The 20,487-nt window shown below is 43.9% G+C and overlaps 1 protein-coding gene across 4 annotated transcripts in view; it reads left to right on the forward strand.

Annotated features, from left to right (window-relative positions):
* Positions 1–12,277: 12,277 nt before the first annotated feature.
* Positions 12,278–20,487, forward strand: part of Fbxw7 (F-box and WD repeat domain containing 7) — a 170,340-nt gene continuing 162,130 nt past the window's right edge. For 2 of the 4 annotated variants that reach the window (XM_028894269.2, XM_028894271.2), the window contains exon 1: positions 12,278–12,505. The gene's annotated coding sequence lies outside the window, so the exon portion shown is untranslated. The remainder of the gene's footprint in view (positions 12,506–20,487) is intronic. The other 2 variants (XM_037206698.1, XM_028894270.2) reach the window with 1 other exon arrangement.

The raw sequence follows: 20,487 nt of genomic DNA on the forward strand, positions 1-20,487 counted from the left end.
AAAAAATGATAATCCACACTGATAAAATGAAAAGAATAAAAATTTGATGAAGAATATACTATGAACAGAGAGCTAAAGTATTTGCTTAAAAGTTAGTTACTAATTTCAAGTGAGAAATTCAGCAGCTTCACTCTGGGTTCCTGGTGAAGAAGACTGGCAAGGCACTATTTCAGTAAAGTAAGTGAAGTAAATGTCATCAGTGCTAGGATGAATTAAAACTGTCACCTGATGCAGAAAGAATATGCTGTTATTTTGGTGATGTTCTTGTTAAATAAACACAAACGGGTTGGAGTTGAGGGATAGTTAACGAAATGATTAGTTGTCATCTTGAAAAGATTAAGGTCATGTAAGCCAAAGGGTTTTTGGATGGGACAGCGAAGAGATGGGACAATTAACTACAACACATTCTGAAGTGGCTCCTTGTCTTGCTGTAAGACATATAATGAGCCAGGCGGCGGTGGCAGCATACGCCTTTAATCCCAGCACGTGGGAGGCAGAGCCAGGTGGATCTCTGTGAGTTCGAGGCCAGCCTGGTCTACAAAGCGAGTTCCAGGGAAAGGTGCAAAGCTACACAGAGAAACCCTGTCTCGAAAAAACCAAAAAAAAAAAAAAAAAAAAAAAAAAAAAAAAAAAAAAAAAAAGACATATAATGACATGAGGGGAATAATTGAATTTAATGAGGTCCTAGGATTATATTAGCGGGACTTTTATCATTAATTGTGATTATTAATGAGAATATCATTCATAGATCCCTTTAAGCATTTGGAGCAAGAGGGCACATGGTTGACAACTTATTCCTAAACTGCTCAAGATAAAGCCGTTTGTGCTGGAGTTGTAACTGTAAGTTTCAACTTGTTTTTAAATAAGCAAAAATACTTTTTTTGTTTGAAAAGGAAAGAAGGTATAAACATCTTTTACTTGAGTCTATAAAAAGAGCTTAAAATGCAGTAATAAGCGTGTTTTTCAATACCAATACAAAAGACTAAAAGTCAGCCATCTGGAGATCACAAATTCATTTATTAAAAGATGATCCTAAGAGTTAAAATTTCAGTTTTAAAACTACAGGAAAAAAAGATCAGCTTCTCCAACTACCTATTTTCTGTGTAAAACATAGGAAGAAAATGGATCTCTAGAACAAGAGCATTTCTAGAGGCTAGACAATAGTATTTCATCTCTAGGGGAGACCTCAGTCCTCTGTGTACCTGGGAGTTATCTACCCACCTCCTCCTTTCCCATTTTTCTCATTCACAGACCCCCCACCTCACTCCAACCTTTAGGTAATTGTGCCCAGCCGAAACATTTCTCTGCTGTACTTGGAACAGGGCATTACCTCAAGACACCATGCCAACGAGATCTAAATGAAAGTGTTCTGGTTTACTGGGGAAAGAATCAACGTGGTTGTGACTTTTTTTGGATTAGCAGCCTTTTGTTACTTGTCAACTAGATGATAAACGTCAGCAGGAAACCAATGCCAAAGGAAAAGCAATAGCCTGGGTTTAGGTTTGAATGTGAAATGCTGCCCCTACTTCTCCAGGCCCCTGTGTTTGAACACTTGGGGGAAGGGGCTGTTTTGGGATGTTATAGAACCTTTAGGAAGCGACACCTGGCTAACCCTGAGGTGGGTCAATGGTGGCAGGACTTTGAAGGTATAGGCCAGCCCTGGTCCTAGTCAAGTGTTTTGAGCATCCTGTTAAAATGTGAACAAGCCATACTGGAAGCTCCGATTGCCAGAGGAAGTTGCCAACTATCGTTTCTTATCCTCATTCTTCCCTTTTGGTGTTTCCTTCTGGTGGATGGTACATCGAGGAGAAAAAAAACTGACACACCTGGGCACCCAATGGCATCAGTGAGCATCACATCAATTTTGGACTCCCTGTCAGCCAACTTCTCTTCCTCCTCCTCTTCCTCTTCCTCCTCTTTTTTTAAGTTTCACTCTAGAGTCCAGGCTGGCCTTCTTCTTTGGCTTCCAACTCCTGAATGCTGGGATTCAGGACTGCATAACAATGTCCTCTCCCAGCTGAACTTTTACGAAGTTAAACAGTAGCCCTTAAATATATTTATGCCAGTTATGTTATTGGCACCATTCATTACTCACGAGTTAGGTGTGGTGTGGTGTGGTGTGTGTGTGTGTGTGTGTAAAGAAGAAACCGAGGAGAGTTGGGAACTGTTAATGCAGTGAAAGGACCCGTGTTTAAGACTGCTTTGGAGAGATCTGGGGGATATGTGAGGGTCAGAGGAACAAACGTAGTGTCATGGGAAGAAGATACAATGGGATGTAGTTGCTGAGAATTTCTCTAAATTAGCAGTTGTATTTGATGTGGAGATCCCCCTCATCTGTGTGTGTGTCTGCATGTTTTCGAGTGTGAGTGGTGCAAATGGTTGTGGCAGCCGGAGGTTGATGTGAAAGTTCTTTGATCACTCTTCACCTTCTTCATGGAGGCCTGGTCTCTCCATTGAACCCAGTGCTTGCCAATATGACTAGTTTGGTTAGTTAGCTTGGTCCAGGAATCCATCTCCACCCTTTGAGCACTAGAATTGCAGGTGGCCTACCATACCCACATGGCATTCTCACATAGGTTTTGGGGATGAAAACTCTGGTCCCTGAAGCTGCAGAGCAAATGTTTCAGTCATTGAACCATCTATCTCCCAGACTTTGATGTGGATTTAGGAGATGTTTCCTATGTCCTAAGTAGGTTCCTCTACTAACTGCCATTCTTAACTCCAAACCTAAAAGGCTGCTGGGTAGAACAGTCTTTGGTTATGAAGTGAAAGAACAGTAGTGTCTGGCTCATGAGCCGGCGCTGGGACAGTTTAGGGGATGCCAGCTATGGTGCAGACAGTTGGCATCCAACTTCTCATGTGAATCTCTTCATATAAAATAGCAGGCCATGACTTTTATTTGGCTAGTAAGGGAGATGCTAGCCCTGGAGTGCCAAAGCTGTACATTTTTGAAATGGAAACCTGTTTGTTGAAAAACAAACCTTCAGCCAGCATCTACTGGAAGGACAGCTGACCTAAGGTGGCACCTAGTTTATGGAAGAGCCAACATTTTTTACCATTTTTAAAGGCAGGGTCTCACTGTGTAACCCAGGCTGGCATCAAACTCCAGATTCTACAGCCTTGCCTCCTGAGTCTTGTCCACAAGTTCTTTTACAGTTTAGATTAGAATCCCAAACTCATGGTTCTGGAAACCTAGCATCACAAAAGTGGGTAGCATTGTCATAGCGGGTCACAAGGCTGATGTGACCACCTTACTAGGCTAGAGTACTCCCACACTTTATGTCTTGTCGAAGTGCAAGCCTGCTATGAAACTTGTTCAGACCACTCTTGGAGCTCAAGGGTAGCACCCAAGCAAGCGATGGTAGAGTTTGGTAACTGCCATCATGTGGTGCGCTATCTGAATGTCTTTTGTTTCTGCCATTATAGTCAGGAAGAAGTCACCAACTATTTCATGAGAAGACTTTAGGGATGAAGCTGTTAGTGATATGTATGACTTTTGCCCATACGTTATCTGCAAGGCTAACTGCGCATGACCCAGTCTAAATGCAAAGGAGGCTGGGAAATGTAGGCTCTTCACCTACTTTGTGAGACCTGAAAATTAGATAATACAGCATTGATAAAAGCTATTTCCTTTTCTTTCCTATGGATCAGGTGACTACGGTAATTCAATGTGATGAAGCAACAGTGGTGGATGGTGGTGGTGGGCTGCAGGAGCAGGCTTCCTGCTGAAGGATAAAGGGACATAGTCAAGGGAAGCAGTTGTAGATTTTGCTCTGGTCACAGTCAAAGGGAAGCAGTTGTAGATTTTGCTCTGGTCACCCAAAAGGTGGATAGAGAATAAGAACTATGGAGTTAGGAGATGCTCTTGAGAGGGTCCTAGGAAGGACAATTCAAGGACAGAGGAAGAAGTACTAAGGTGTGCCTGGAAAACCAATCTAGGTCTTCCAGGGAAAGCATGTTGGGAAAGCAAGGTGGAAGGAGCAGCACCCAAGAAATGTACAGATTCTTTTCAGAAAATAGGGGTGCTCAGTAATTTAGTGGCTCCTTTCTACTGCAAAACATAAAGCTGCTTTAAACGAGGTCAAAGGTAAGTATACATCTACTAAAGAAAACAGACATTTTTCACTAAAATTTCTAAATGCTCAATGGATTTGAACAAGCTGTAAAAAGAGGGTAAGAAAACAGAAGGCAAGTCTCTGTATTAGTGGAGAGCATAGTTTTTGTTTCTCTAAGGAGACACAACTGAAGAATGCTTTGTGTGAAATTTGATTGGACCAGGATGGGTGGTAAGCCATGGAATATAATGTTAGGACAGGAAAAATTAAATATGAACTGAAGTTAGCCATAGATTTTTTTTTGTTACTTTCTTAGGGAGGATCAAAGATTAGGGTAGGTACAGGTGTATCCTCTTCCTGAGCACTTCCTGTGGAAGTACTTCAAGACTTGAACTGTCAGAATGCCTGCAAACTCATTTCAAATTGTCCAGAAAGCAGACACAGCAAAATGGTAATGCCTGAACTTGGTGGACAGAGTATGAAGACATATTACCATGCTCTTTGTAGTTATACAAATTGACATAAATTTTCAAAAAGAACAAACATTTCTGCTACATCTTGGCTTATCAAGAGAACAAAAGCTGTAACTCATTTACCCAGAGAACACATCAGATAGTGTTAATTAACAAATTCTTTTTGTTGTTGTTTTTTTTTTTGAGACAGGGGTTCTCTGTACACACAGCCCTGGCTGTCCTGGACCTCACTCTGTAGACCAGGCTGGCCTCAAACTCAGAGATGTGCCTGCCAATGCTTCCCAAATGCTGGGATTAAAGGCGTGCGGCCCTGCCCAGCTTAATCAACAGTCTTAAAAGGTAGTAGCTAGAGCTAACAACTACTCACCCTGTCATACTCTAAGCATTAGGCTATAAACTCCACAAACGGAGGAGGAGTGAAGCCTTTTTTTCCCCAAATATTAAAATATTATTATTATTATTATTTTTTGTGTGTGGGCAGAAGTTAGAGAGGGAAACTTGGGAATGTTCTCTCCTTCCACTGAGTGGGTCCCAGGGATTGAGGTCAGGCTGCCAGGCTTGGCAGCAGGCATCTGCACAGAGAAGCCATCTCCTTGGCCCCATTTTCTCTCGCTGCACAGCCTCCTGCATTTAGCCAACTGCTCGGAAGTAGGAGAGATGTGGGATTTTGTCACATGAATGGTGATGTAAATGTGAATATTCTGTGTACAATACTCTCTTCTCCTTTCTACGTATTCTGGAAGTAAAAACAAGTGCACACTAGTAATATTTGCACAACAAATGCTCTTAATTTACTTCCTGTAAATTCAGTAATTTAAGTTCTGGGTCACAAACTAGACGTTCTCAAGCCTTTGAGCCACAAAGTTAAGTAACATCTAGCCCTACTTAATACTTTTATACATTTTTAAAGACAGTTTTATTCAACATTTTAAAAACGGCGGGAAGGCATCACACCATACGACAGGGCCCATGTAGGAGGTTTATTGAGGGGAGGGAAGAGAAGAGGCAGGGAAGGGGGCTGAGACCGGTTCCTTGGGTTGAGCATGAAGGGAGAGGAAGGGAGAGAGAGAGGGAGAGGGAGAGGGAGAGGGAGGGGGGGGAGAGAGAGAGAGAGAGAGAGAGAGAGAGAGAGAGAGAGAGAGAGAAGAGGAGGGGAGGGGAGGGAGGGGGGAGGGGAGGGGAGGGAGGGGAGGGAGGGAGGAGAGGAGAGGAGAGGAGAGACAGGAGCTGTACAAGGCACGCCTTTTATAAGGAATCAGTGAATGTGCACAGGGGGTGCTCTTAGTGGCTGCAGCTGAGGTCTATCCTGTTAGGACCCTAATGGCAGGCCAGTACAGTACAGAATGCTAACAGTGGCTGGGTTTTATTACATATTTCACGACCAGGTAAAACCAAGTGGTTATATCCTGAAGGAGAAGCCTCTGAGGTTTTAAGGCTAGATTATGAATGATCACAAATGATTCAGTTGTTTTACTCTGTTTTAAAAATTGAAACCAGTGGTCACCTATCACTTTTCAGAATCAAGTCCTCTTACAAACCCAAATGAAGAAAGCAACCCAGAAGAGTGCTATCAGTCTGCAAGTTCCCTGGGTTGATTTCATTCTCTTAAAATGTCATCGATTCTGTCATTCTTTAACACCTGCCACAGCACTGTGAAATTATTAGGGACTTGCTCACTGAACCAGTGACCTTTCCTGCAACACCTGACACTGCCTACTGCTTCTTTTTATCAATTTCTTTGTACACGTATCAGGGATTATAGCGGGTTAGTTCTAAGTTGAAGGGCAGAGGGAAGAACACATTTTATTTTCAAGGCAAGTTTCCTATTATTTAATCCATTTTAAGCATTAATCTTAAAATCGTCACTCCAGTAAAAAATAATCTTCCACTATTTCATGCATAATGCACGAATTCCATTCCCCTCCCCTTATCATCTCTTATTCTCTTCCTAGACCTTTCTCCTTTCCAGGGAGTCCTCAACAGGTCCCCAAATGCTTAGGCCAGAAGGAAACTTACTCAACTCAGAGCTTTGCTATGTGGGACTGAACAATATTCTATAGATCCCAGGAATCAGTCTGCTTTATTGCTCCAGAAGGCTGAGTCAGTGTGATAGAATGGTCTTTTTTTGAAGACCTGGGGTGGAGCTAGCCTTCCTATTTACTTGCTTTCCTGACTCTGGGTAAATCACTTCATTTCTCAAGGCCTCAGCTTCCTCCAGTTTTAAAATATCACCAAGTTTTAACAAAGAGCTAAGATAAGAAATGGTAACAGTCAAATGAAGTATATTGGGTGGTATGTCACAGTATATGTGGAATTACTGACTAAAATTATAAAAATAATTCCATATATTCTAGTAGGGACTGTAGGAGAAAAGAATAAGCCATTGTGACTTTTATAAAATCAATGAAGCAAGGAAATGAAAAATACAAAAGATCTTGTGGGAAAACAATTTCTTATAATTGTCTATGAGAAAAATACAAAGCAATAGGAGAGATTTTACTCACACAGCTTTGAGAGTAAACAATGCCTTTATGAACGGAGAACTATAATACAACTAAGATGTTACACTTTTAATAGTTTAAAAAAACATTGTTTTGGAAGGAGTGTGTGTGTGTGTGTGTGTGTGTGTGTGTGTGTGTGTATTCTACTTTAAAGTTTACTATCAATCTATAAAGTAATTAGGTAAGCTAAATTCTAGAAAGAATCTGTCCACCCACCCCCACCCCCATGAAAATCTGGGCCAGCCTGGTCTATAGAGTGACAGATTTTCCCTGGCTGTTCTCTATAGAGAACAGCCAGGGAAAATCTGTCGGGGGGTGGGCAGGGCAGAAGCTGTCCCAAACATAACTCATTTGGTGGCATTACTGTACCCCAATCTTGTTATTAAAATATGGACTACAAAAAGACACTGGAATTGTGGGCATTTCAGAGATTGCACATTAGAAAAATAAAGACTAATCCAATTGTTTTATCAATATACTTGTGATGGTTATTCTTTGTTGTCAACTTGTCTAGATCTGGGATTAACTAAAACCCAAGCAGCTGGTTACACCCGTAAGGGTTTTTTTTTCTTAACTAAATCATCTGAAGTGAAGACCCACTTTTAATCCAGATCTTCTGAAAATTCACCTTTAATCTGGGCTACAGCTTCCGCTGGCAGCCTATGTGAAGGACATGGAAGAAGGAAGCTTGGCCTCTTTGCTTGCTTGCTCTCTACCTCACTGACAAGTCCGTTCCTTCACTGGCATCAGAGCCCACTTCTTCGGCATTCTGGCGAATATTGAAAACCAGCTGAGGCATCTATTCTCACGGACTGAACAACTGGATTCTTGGCCCTTTCTGTGGTAGACAGTCATTGTTGGGACTAGCTGGACCATAGCCTGTAAGCCATTCTAACAAATCCCCTTTCTACAAATTCTGTTCCTAGAGAGAACCCTGACTAATACAATAGTGGATATGTGAAAGGTCCTCAAACAAGTCAGTAATTGGGAAAATATAAGTTAAAACTGAAATGAGATACTCTCCACACTGAGCAGGATGAGAAAACTGAGTTCTTGCCAAAGAGTCGTGAGGTGTGGAGCAATGGCACTCATATGTAGCTAATGTGACTGAATCATGTTAGAAGAGTGTGTGACATTATTTATTCATGTTTATGATATACACTCTCAAGTACAGATTACACAGAAACTGATGTAGATGAGAGGGAATACAGACTTAAGGAACTCTTTGCAACAGCATTTATAGCAGCCTCAAACTGAACCCAGACTTCCATCAACAACAAAATGGCTAAACAAACTGGTACATATTGTTACAATGAAACACTGTATATGCAGCAATTAAAGGGGACGAATTATAGCTATATGAACAACCTGAACAACATATGGATTACAGCACAGTTGAGCAAATATGGTAAGCATAACAGATTACATGTTATCTCATTTATGTACCATTCACAAGAAAGGGGAAAACTAAACAATGTAATGCTTAGGGATGAACACCTGTGATAAAACAATAAAGAAAAGCAAGGAAACAATTACCACAAAGGTCAGAATAATAGTAACTTCTAGGAGGGAGAGCTGTGTTTAGGAAGGTCATTAGAGGGCTTTTGGAAGGTTAGCAAAACTCCACTGACTGGCCTGGTTGACTGCTTACAGGGTAGTTTCTTTGATAATTACAGTACACAATTGCCTTCTATGTTTAAAGTCTATTTTATGAAAAAGCTTAACTGATAGAACAGTAGAAACCAGCCAGGCGGTGGTGGCGCACGCCTTTAATCCCAGCACTCGGGAGGCAGAGCCAGGCGGATCTCTGTGAGTTTTGAGGCCAGCTTGGTCTACAGAGTGAGATCCAGGACAGGCACCAAAACAGCACGGAGAAACCCTGTCTCGAAAAAGTAAAAAACAACAACAAAACCAGTAGAAACCACTGGCGTGGGATAATAAAACCTTGACTAGTTTCTCATACAAGCTCATTCAAGGGAAAAGTTATGAAACCTATATGGACATCCCTTCGTCACACTTTAACACAGTATGCAGAGCTTTATGATAAAGTGATGAGCCAGGAAAAGAACCCTGTTACCTGAAATAAGTTTTTGATCCTGATTTACATTTTTGGAAATCTGATGTATTTCTCTTCTTGATTCATAGGCAATATGCAGAACTGAAGGGATATGGAACGAGTCGGACATGTACGAAGTCCTCCTCTCCAGCAGCCAGCTGTGTAACAGCTGTTTTCTCCTGTTACCAGGCTGGGAGGGGAAGAGAATGGATCTTATTCAGTAAGCTTAGTGGAGCTGCTGTTCCTAAGTAGGTGGCTCAGGGCTCTTTTGAGTGCCACTCTGTCCCTCAGCGACGAGGTTCTAAAGTGGAACCGTTGGCAATGAAACGGCTCAGGCCTCTGACCACTCTGCCTGGCACACACTTTCCTGGAAGCCTTCTCAGTTGCAGAGCCCTGATGTCTGTTACTCCCTCCATTCAAAGTCCGCATAATTAAACTCTGAGGGGCCCAGCTTCACAAAGCTCCCCTAAACCTATATTGCATTTCTGTAATTTCTGCTATTAGGAAGAGAGTTCAACAAAAAGGATTGATTCTCTGTGAGTCTTCCTTGAACACCGCAGGTGAATGGATCATGCTTGTAGACAGTCAAACCCAGCGTGAGGAGGGTGAGATATCTGACTCCTGGGATTTCAGGTGGAGTACATCAGGGTGGAGTCTGTCCTTACTTCTGGGGCATCCTCCTCCCCCTTTATTTATTTATTTATTTATTTTTGCAGCCTTTGAACAAAAATGAACCCTTGATTTACCAAAGTAGACATTTCCTTGATCTACTGTTGGCATGTGGTGGCTGCAGCAGTGGCAAAGCCCTGGGTTTCCCAAATATGTGGATAGTGTATTTAAAATGTCCAATCTTCCCAAGCAAGGTTGAAAGACCTAAGATACCCACCAGTGATGCTTCCAGAGGCATGGGGTGCTGGGGTCCGGCCACACAACTGTGGGATTCGTTTCTCTTCACCTCTGCTGCTGCTCTAATCTCATTCTCACACCACTAAGGAGGGCAGCAGGTTCAAGACAGATTTCTTGAGGACTGTGGTCCTTTTATCTTGAAAATTCTTTTACTAGAGAACCACAGCTTAAATTTCACTAGATTTTCCTAAAACCTATTTCCTAGAACAGAATCTGTAGGGCAAACAGCCCAATATATTTATTAATAACGGGGAGGAGGGGGAGGGGGGAAGGGAGGGGAGGGAGAAATGCGCGCGCGAGCGCGCTTGAGTAAGTCCCGAGACGCGGGCCAAAATTTTTTGAAGATAGTAAGGGACGCATTGTGATGAACAAGATCAGCTCTCCCAAAGATCCAAGAGACTAGCAAGAATGACTCTTAAAAGGGAGGCTCGACTACATCCGCCCCTTGAAAACGTAGAAAACCCTTCTATAATAGCCCAGAGTTGGTTCGCTTTCAGCCCTCTGCTCCCCAACCCCGGCAATTCGCCCCCTTTCCCACAAAAGCCTGAAGTTGCAACTCCCAATGTCAAAGCCGCATCCCTTTCCTTTCACGGCTAGAGGGTGGGGGTGGGGTGTATCACAACTCTCAGGTTTCTAAGCTGCGATTTACAAAAACACTTGCACTTCCACCATCACGGCCGAGTTCCGGGATTGCTAGGCGAGAGGCATTCATTCACCCATGCATTCACTCATCAAAACCTTCGTACCGCACCGCCACAACATAATGCGGCTCAAGGTTTCGCCCCACTCCACGGGAAGGGTGGGGCATGCTCCCGGGAGCAGGTGCAGCAACTGGGCTGTAGGTCAACTTTTCCACCCGTCTCGCTGTTTCGAGAGTCTGCTCTGGGCCAAATGCCTCACCTTCGGGTGGTGCGCGCCCTAGCCCGGCCCCGGGGCCTGGGCCTCCTCCTCGTTCCCAGAGGAGCAGTCCGCACCTGCCCCGGAGGGAACGGCTACGGAGCTCGCTCTCCGCGCCGCTCTCGGGTCAGGGGTAAGATCAGGCGGTAGCTTAGGCTCGCCTGGGCTCCTCCCCTTCCTCTCTTCAGTTCTGACGCGGCCGTAGAGGCGGTGGCGGCGGCGGCGGCGGCAGCGGCGGCGGCGGCGGCGGCGGCAGCAGCAGCAGCAGCAGTCCCGCGGCCCGAGGCGCACCCACCCGCTCACAGCGCTCGACTTCCTCTTCCCTTGGTGCGTCATCAGCGCGCGCCGCAGTCTCCCAGGGCGGGGTGGCTGGAGATGGGGAGAAAAGGCCAGCGGAGGAAGGCGCAGAGAGGAAAGAGAAGGGAGGGGGAGGAGAGCGGTTGCTAGGCGACTTGCGTCATCGCCGGGCGCCGCTCTCCTCCCGCCCCTCTCTGGAGTGAGGCGAGAGCCCCGCACAGAGCGAGGGAGACAGCGAGCTGAGCTCCGGGCGCTGCCGCCGCCGCCGGTGAGAGCGTGAGAGCGAGTGAGTGAGCGAGCATCCGAGAAGACCGGGCGCCCGTGCACTGGCCGCCGCCGAGACCTTCGCTTCAGCCCGGGCCAGCGGGAGCCGCGGCCGCCGTCTGCTCCCCCCCTTACCTTCCCGGCCGGCAGCGACTGCCGCCGGAGCCGGAGCCCCAGCCGGAGCCGGAGCCCGCGGCCGGGGGGCAGGGAGGCGGCTGCTGCGGGTCGGGACTGATAGCTGCTCAGCCGGGAGAGGACGCCCGCGAGGGGCTGGGCTTTCTGCCTCGCCCCGGGGAGTGGGACGAAGGACCCCCCGAGGTGTAGGGAGGGGGTCCCGGCCGCCGCGACACATGCGGGAGCCGGGAGCGGGGGCGGCGCCGATCCGAGCCCGCCGGGTCCCCAGCCTAGCCACCGTCCGGTCCGGCCGTCCGGGGCCGTAGCATCCCTTCGTGGAGTGTATGAGCCGGGGCCCCCAGCCCAGGAGCCACCGCCGGGCCGGGGGGGCGGGGACCCCGATGTGAAGCGGCTGCGGCGGCGTGGTGAGCGGCCCGGGCGCCGCCGTCCTCTCCTTCCCCTCCCTCCCCTCCCCTCCCCTTCACCCCCTCTGGGGGGCTTCTCTTTGGGCCCGCCGCCGCCCCCTCGGCTCCTCGGCGGGACTCCGGGAGTTCTCGGCGCCCCCCTCCCCGCCCCAGCCCCCCCAGGGCAGCGGGGCCGGGGGGGACCCGGGGGGCCGGCCGCAGCCTCCACCCAGAGGAAACTTTACCCAAACAAAAATCATCGAGCTTTCCGATCGTGACTGTCCCGGGACAAGTGGCCCAGGACGGGCAGAAGCCACAGCCTGCAGAGAGACCCAGGAAGAGGAAAACCGGTGAGCGGGGCCGCCGCCTCTCCCCCCGGCAGCAGCGCGGAAGAGACCCGAGTGGTTGCCTGGTGGAGCGACGCTACTCGCACCGCTTCTTCCTCAGTTCGGCGCCCAGCCTTTCGCAGCTGCCGCCTCAGCCCGAAGGAGGAAGGGAGCCAGCCCACATTGTCAGCGCCACCGCTCATCCCTGAAGCGTGAGTGGACTCGGGGGAGGGAGGACATTCTAGGGTAGCAAGTGGGAGCGGGTGGGTGCTTGCTTAGTGCTGGAGTTTGGCTGTTTCTTGGGAGGGTTGGCAGTGGAGACCTTTCCTTCCTGCTGAGGGGAGAAGGCATCAGGGGTAATGCAAGTACAGGGGCTTTTACTTAGAGGAGGAGCTATGTCTCCGGAGTGGACGTTTGCACCTTTCTGCACACCAACTGGCAAAGGGAAATCGAGAAAGCCCATGGACAGGTCTGTCCTGTACATTTTCCTGGCCACCGATTATGATCCGGCACAGTGGTTTTTGTTTCAGGGAAACTCCCATGAATTCCCACGTGGGAATCACTTGATTCAACTCCTTAAAACTCTTAACTATTGTTTTTGAAGTTGTCCTTGAGAGGAAGATCACTTTTCATTTTAGTACATTCGGGAGTTTGGTACCCCCCAGGCCGTCTTTCCCAAGAGATTCCAGTGTGTAAGGAGCGGCTAGCACGGTTCAGTAGCTCAGGAGAGTCCGAGTTCCTAGGATGCACACAACTCATTGAGACTGAATTCGGGGAGAGCACTTAATGCATTACCATATCATAAAAGTGGCAACACTTTCTTCTTCCCTAATGCTCTTTTCTTTTTTGGGGAAGAGCAATGTATTTTATATGATAGCACATTTTCACTCGGGATTGAAAGGGCATGTGTGCGGCTTCTCTTACTTGGCTTCACTTGTCAACTTAGGAGAAACCTATTACTCTTTCAAGAAAGTATTTCAGGTTTCTTAAGAGTGCTTAAATTAGAGGTACGGAAAAGTCATGTTTCACATATGTAAGGTTAAACTAAGCACCTTGAGGGTTAAACATACTGTGGGATCACATAGTGTAAGACAGAATTCTGGTCCATTCAGACAACTGAATGTGGGCAGAATAGAGATGTTTTGTAGAAATGGACACCTGGGCTTGTCCATCCATCTTTAATTTCTCCATTTAGGATCATGATTAAATTTATTTGAAAGTTTCTTACATTTTGCATGTTTGGGTCCTGTTCTCTCTCTTTTTAAAGTGACTAGTCTGAAAGTTTACTAGTTTCTGCATTATGTATCAACTCACCTATCTTCAAACTTCCAAGATATAGTTTGAGGAATGCTAAAACAGCCATGAGTTTATCTTTTCCTGCTTTTATAGGCTTTGGTTATTCTCTTCTGTCGTCTGTCCCAACTTTTTACTCTTAAAAGTACTTTTAGTTTTTTTTTTCTTCCCCATTTCTCCAATCACTTTGTCCTCCTTTGGATCTTCTTGCTGTTTTCCTTTTCCTTTGATACTTTGTTTTTCATATGTTTTCATAAGACACTGTAAATTCTATGTAGTGTAAATGGAAATTCACATGAAAATATTGGATGGTGAATGTAACTTTAGGCTTAGAATAAAACATGTTTTTGGATCTATTAACCTTACTTTGTGACCCTGAAGAAGTCGTGTATTCCATTTTTCGAAAAAGATGATTGAGAAACTAGTCTTGCATAGTTTGCTTTTTGGGAAGATAGGGGATGTAAGCCAAGAAATTCTACTTTGAGTATGTATCGCATCTTGTCAAAGTTGCATACTGACTTTAGGATTTGATTTGTTTTAAATTGTGGAAGTACTTTATTGAACGTAGAAATAACAAAACATTTGATACGTTAAGTCTTTGGGGGTACCTTCTCCTTACCAATGACAAATGCAGTTTGCATTGTAATCAAATACAAATTGCATAAAATTGTTGGAGATGGCCCAGTGGGTAAAGCTGCTTTCTGTGTAAGTCTGAAGACTAGAGTCTGATTCAGAGAACCAAAGTTGGAAGGGAGAAAACTGACTCTGCAAAGTTGTCCTCTGACCTGTGTTACATGCACACACGTGTGGTGGTAGTAGTAATAGTAATAGTAATAGTAATAGTAATAGTAATAGTAATAGAATAATAAATAGATTTTTCAAAAATGTAGGAAAGGGGGAAATGTATTACCATTGTTACTCCAAGATCACTATATGCCAGGAACTGTCATTGCACCTTTCATTATGGAAAGGTTGATTTTTGGACTACCCAGGAATAATTGGAGTCTCTGAGCCAAACTTGGAAGAGCTCCTTCAGGAAGAAAAGAACACATACAAGAAAATATTAAAGATTCAGAGTCAGAACTCTAAAAGTCGAGATCTAATTAGGAAGTTAGCTTGGTGGGAATACATACATACCTACTGCTGGAGGCTCTCCACTAGGGTTAAGATCAGTTTGTGCCGTATAGATGCATGGTTACAGTTCACAAAAGAATTTGAGAACTGCTCCAGAGAGGGTAGTTGCAAGTGATTGGGAGAAATTATACTCTAGGACAAAGACATTATGCTGGCTTTAGGATTTTGTTTCTCTAGGAAACCAACGTTTTTACACCATGGGGGCTGCACAGAAGGAGGCGTGAAAGAGGAAATGCTTTGGATGTTTTTTAGCATGATGCTAGTAGTTTCTCAGGAGCAGGAATTCAGAAACGGGGTAGCAAGACTTTGCTTTAGATGTTGAATTTTGGGTTAAGAGCTGGATATCCATATAGTTCAAGTGTTGGCCCATTCTGTTTTTCTTTCTCTCCCTCTCTTAACTTTTTCACTCTTTCTCTGTGGTTTCTTTTCTTTTTTTTTTTTTACTCTGTTTTTTGTCCCAGGCTGACCTTGAACTTGCTGTTTAGCTGAGGATGACCTTTAATTTCTAATCATCCTGATCCTGCCTTGACTTCCTGAATGCTAGACTTACTGGTGTGTGCCACTATTTTTGGTTTGTGTAGTTGCTGGGGTTTGACCTAGGGCTCTGTGCATTATCTAGCAGGTACTTTGCCAACTGAGCTATATCCACAGGGCCATGCTTCATGTGGCTTTCAAGACTGCAAAGTAGTTTGGGTAATATGCCGACAGCGTGGGTAGAGATGGGAGTCATTTTTAAAGCCTTTAGGTTTCTGAGATTACTAATACCGAGTAAAGACCTGAAGAAGGAGTTTGAAACTTTGGGGATGGGGCATATTTGTGTTAGCTTATGCACAGGCATAATAAGAGGAGAGACATTCCCCAAAAGACATGCTTCCAAAGTGAGCAAAAATGGCAGTTAGAAAGAAGAGCAGTCTTTAAACTTAACTGTCAACTCAATCCCAGGGCATATAATTCTGTCTTAGAAACAGTTACAGGTTTTCAGTAGAGTATTTAGATCCTGAGTTATATTTTCAGAAAACTTAGGACTTTGATAGGGAACTAAAAAATAAAATGGAAGATTAGTTTCTCCAAACTCAGGTTTTTGATATTTTCTTGTATTATAATCTTGGTCAACCCCCATGGAGATTTCTCTATGTAGCCCTGATTGTCCTGAAATTTGCTCTGTAGATCATGATGGCCTCAAGTTCAGATCCAGTGCCTCTACGTGCCTAGGTGATCAATGCCTCCCTAGGGATTATAAAGGTGCATACCACGACAGCCCAGCTAAGCTTGGTCTTAATACTAATGAAGTGGGGCTAACACTTCCTGGAAGGGAAGGCTGTCTCCCTGTCTTTAACTTTCATGGATGTGCGTCTTTGTGTCCCATACAGTGCAGGGGATATTCCTGTGTTGGTACTGAAGTGTTAGGGATACTTTCTTTTGTGTGAACTTAAAATTAAAAGCAATTTAGTTCTTAAGAATATTCAGGCAACTTTATGGTTAACATTTGGTGTTGCCTCTGACAAGGATAAAGGATTGTGAGTAGAAATACATAATCATTGTCTTATATTTATAAGACAATATTATATTCCTTAGTTTGAATTCAGTGCCTTCCAAAGCTTCTTTGGCTTCTTAAGAGAATATCTGGTAGTCAGAAATCCAGGAATAGATATTTTTAAACAAGGAGCCTACAATGATTTTACAGACCTACAGTGTAGGTCTACAGTGATTTTAGGGTGAGAAGATAGTGATTGGAATATCTGCTATATAGGGTTTTTTTTTTTTTTTTTTTTTTTTTTTCTGCTTTCCCCATTTCTTACTTGGACACAGACATGCTTAAGTGTTTTAAAAAGGCATTAACCTTTTAGCATTAACATGATTTACTAATATGGTGGAACTCCATGATGGGGGATGGTAACATCTACATTCTTTGACATGGCAGTTTTGCTCCTAATACGAGAGACTTGAGGGTTCCTATGTTTGTGTCTTAGCACCAGAGGGCTCCAGAGTGTGTGTGGCTTAGCAGCAGCTTATTTAAATATACTTTGAAGATGATTCTTGGAGAAGTCTTGTGGGACGTAGAGGAAGGGCTGGCAACTTTTCTGTGTGGGTCAACATACACGCACAACTTGCAGCTCTGTTCCTGCCATGTGAAAGCAGCCATAGATGATATGGACTCGAGCTATAACTGCTCCAATGAGAGCTCATGCATAAAATCAAGGAGTAGATGGGGTTTGGCCTGTAGGCTGAAGTCTATAACCCCCTGCCAGAGGACACTTAAATCTGCCAATACATAAAGTGAGCTACATTACACTATAAAGCCAGATTGGCCATTTTAGGTGGATTCTGTTTTCCAGGTGATGTGTTCCTCTGGGCTGCTTGTAATGATGAGAAGTACAGACTAAGAAGCAGACATGATACTCTGTAAATGGAGCTAAAAAGAAGAGAACCCCATTTTATCAAAAGATGCCATAATTGATGTCTCATTTACTTTTTTATTTCTGTGACAAAGCATCATGACCCAGGCAAAACACACACACACACACACACACACACACACACACACACACACACACATTTAATTTGCTTACAGTTTCAGAGGATCAGTCTGTGATCATCATGGTGAGTGAGCATGGCAGCAGGCAGGTAGGCATGGCATTGGAGAAGTGGCTGAGAGCTCACTGACCACAACACAAGAGACTGGGTCTGCTGTGGGTTTTTGAAGCTCAAAGCCCACCTCCAGTGATACACTTCCTTCAACAAGGCCACACCTCCTAGTCTTTCCAAAATAGTCTTTAACAACTGGGGACCAGGCACTCAAATATATGAGCCTATGCGTCATTCTCATTCACACCACCACAGTTGATATGGAGGATATACTTATTTTGTATTATGGCTAAAAGAATCTGTGAAGGAAGGAGCCACCCTCTCCCCCAACCAGAAGTACTATCACTGAGCTACATCCCCCAGTGTTAGAGGCTTACTTTTGAAAGGTTCTGAAAATAAATTGTAAAACATTTAATTTCACATTAAAAGCATTTAAGTTCTTTTAAATCAGACAAAGATGTTAAGTCAGATTTTAGGAATGTTAAATTTTAATGCATTCATCTCTTTAAAGTCATTTTAGTAATGATCTCATTACTAAATCAGTGTAAAAAATTTAGTTCAGCCAGGCCATGGTGGCTTATGCCTTTAATCCCAGCACTCCGGAGGCAGAGGCAGGCGGATCTCTGTGAGTTTGAGGCCAGCCTTGTCTACAGAGTGAGTTCCAGGACAGCCAAGGCTATATAGAGAAACCCTGTCTTGAAGATCTAAAAAGAAAAAAAAGAACTTAGTTCAAAATTATTTTCATTTTTTTAAAGTGTTGCTGTATCTTAAATCACTTATATAATTTGAATGTATATTTTAAACAACAGTGCTATCTTTAAGGGTAAATATATTGCAAATGTATTGCCTAGAAAGGACTAGCTATTCACTTAGTGCAAGTTTTAATGGTACAGTAATGGTACAGATAATTTTTTTTTTTTTTTTTTTTCCCCCAGACAGGCTCTTGCTTTGTAGCCCTGGCTGTCCTGGAACTCACTCTGTAGACCAGGGCTGGCCTCGAACTCTCAGAGATCCGCCTGCCTCTGCCTTTGGAGTGCTGGGATTAAAGGTGTGCGCCACAGTGCCTGGCTACAGGTAATGTTAAAACATTGTTTCATATGACAACAAATACTAATACCTGTATTAAATGGTAGTATATTTACCCTGGTTTTACAAATTTTGTTTCTAGATGCTCTTTTTTGTACATTGCAGTACACTTGTAATTCCTTTTTTGTTAGTTTCAAAGCTGTCTTTACTATAGTGATCCCTCTGTATCATAAGGCCCCTGCAGATACCAGAATCTGAGCATGTTTAAGTCTCTTAAAGGGTCCAGTGAGGTGGCTTGCTACTATGCCTGAGGACCTGAGTTTCATCCCTAGAACCAACATGATGGAAGGAGAGAACTGACTCTTCAAAGTTGTCCTCTGACTTCCATGTGTGCAGTGTTGTGTGTGCCCCCCACAAATGATGTAATAAAAAAGTATTTACATACAACACATATATACCTATGCATACATATATCTTCCTGTATACTTGAAAATCTGCCTCTAGATTAGTTATAATACACAATACAATATAAACAGTTAACAGTTGTTATACCATATCATGCAGGGGATGACAACAAAAAAGTCTACAAATTTACTATACTCATCTTTTTTTCTGGATATTTTGATTTGTGGTTGGTTTAATCTTCAGGTAATAGAGTGAACTATCCTTTTTGTATGTATAATTGATACTTGGCTCTCTTGAGCATATGGATTGAGAGGGTCACTATAAAGTACATTTAGGATTTTTTTTTTTGTGGAGCCGTTACTTTAGGGCACGTGCGTGCGTGTGTTTGAGACAGGCTGGTTTTGAATGTGGGATCCTACTACCTCAGCTTCTGGGGTCATGAGATTGTAGGTATTTACATCCATGCCTGGTTTTATTTTGATCTTTTAAAAATCTCACTTTAAACATTTTGCTTTTTAAGATACTTTAATCAAAGGATGGGTGGCAGAGTTAAAGACGTGAGTGCTCCTCTCGTGTCTGCAAGGATGTGGATAGGGATGTTTTCCTTTGGCAGTACTTAGTAGGCCAGGCTGGGGAGCCTTTCGGTGTGTGTTCATCAGCACTGCAAAGAGATGAGTAAACTGCTTTTCAGTAGTGAACTCTTGCTATTGCATCTTTCTGTTCTGAGGCTTTCCCCATCTAGTATAAAACCATTCTGGCACAGGCCTGAAAATATGCAGATTTCTGCTGTTTTCCGATGCTACCTCACTTTGAGTTTCTTGTAACACCTTTCATATCATATGTAAATGGAGTATATTTCCTAAATGAATATGACGTTTATACATATTTTAGTAATTACATGTTTGTATATAAATGTACTTAAAATTATTCCTAAGACACTTTGAGATTGTGGAATCCTTGAGAAACTATTGCAGTTCTCTCTGAGTTCTGGGACAGGAGAAAGATTAATTTAAAAGAAAAATTTTCTAAAATGTTCCTTTAAATTTTCTAAGTACTCTGGTTCTCTAATAGAATAAGCTCAACCAGGAAACACGAGAACCAGCATTCAGTTGTGTTATTTCCCCTGCATGTACATGGAAATGCACACGAGATCTTACTGCTCGGCTGTCATTTGCTTTCTCCCCATCAGACCTAAAGCACAGCTGCGCATCAGTCAGGTCCTGTGTGGTTTGTTGCTGAGCTTGTCGCCTCTGCCCTTTCCAGGTGAAGAATGGCTACTGGAAATCTGGGTGGCTTTTGGAAGGAGGTAGTTCTTTTTTCTCTTCTCTGTGTATTTGTGTACCTGGTGTATTGTGATTGATGCCTTTGTCCTATGCTACACGGCTGCTCTAATATTTGTAAATCTTAAAAGCTAGTGCAAAATAAGGTTAACACCACTTCAACTTGGCCTTACCTCTGAGAGGTCACCATTGAGCACACTATGTTTGCCTTGGGCTTTCACATCCACACTGCTTTCGTTTTTTGACTTCTCGTGATTCAGCTTAGGCTAGTGTAGAACTCACTATGTCACTACATAGACCTCAAACTTGAGAGCCCTTCCGTTGTGCCAGCTTCCCCAGGGCTGTTAGTGCTGGAGTACTATAGGCCTGTGCCACCACTCCACTTTCCAATACCGATGCTTGTCTGTCGGAAGAGTGTGTACCGTTAGTCGATGTTTTAGGATATCTGATTTTTAGGAGAGTCTAAGGAG

The sequence above is a fragment of the Peromyscus leucopus genome, chromosome 6 (assembly GCF_004664715.2).
Source record: "Peromyscus leucopus breed LL Stock chromosome 6, UCI_PerLeu_2.1, whole genome shotgun sequence".
NCBI lineage: Eukaryota > Metazoa > Chordata > Mammalia > Rodentia > Cricetidae > Peromyscus > Peromyscus leucopus.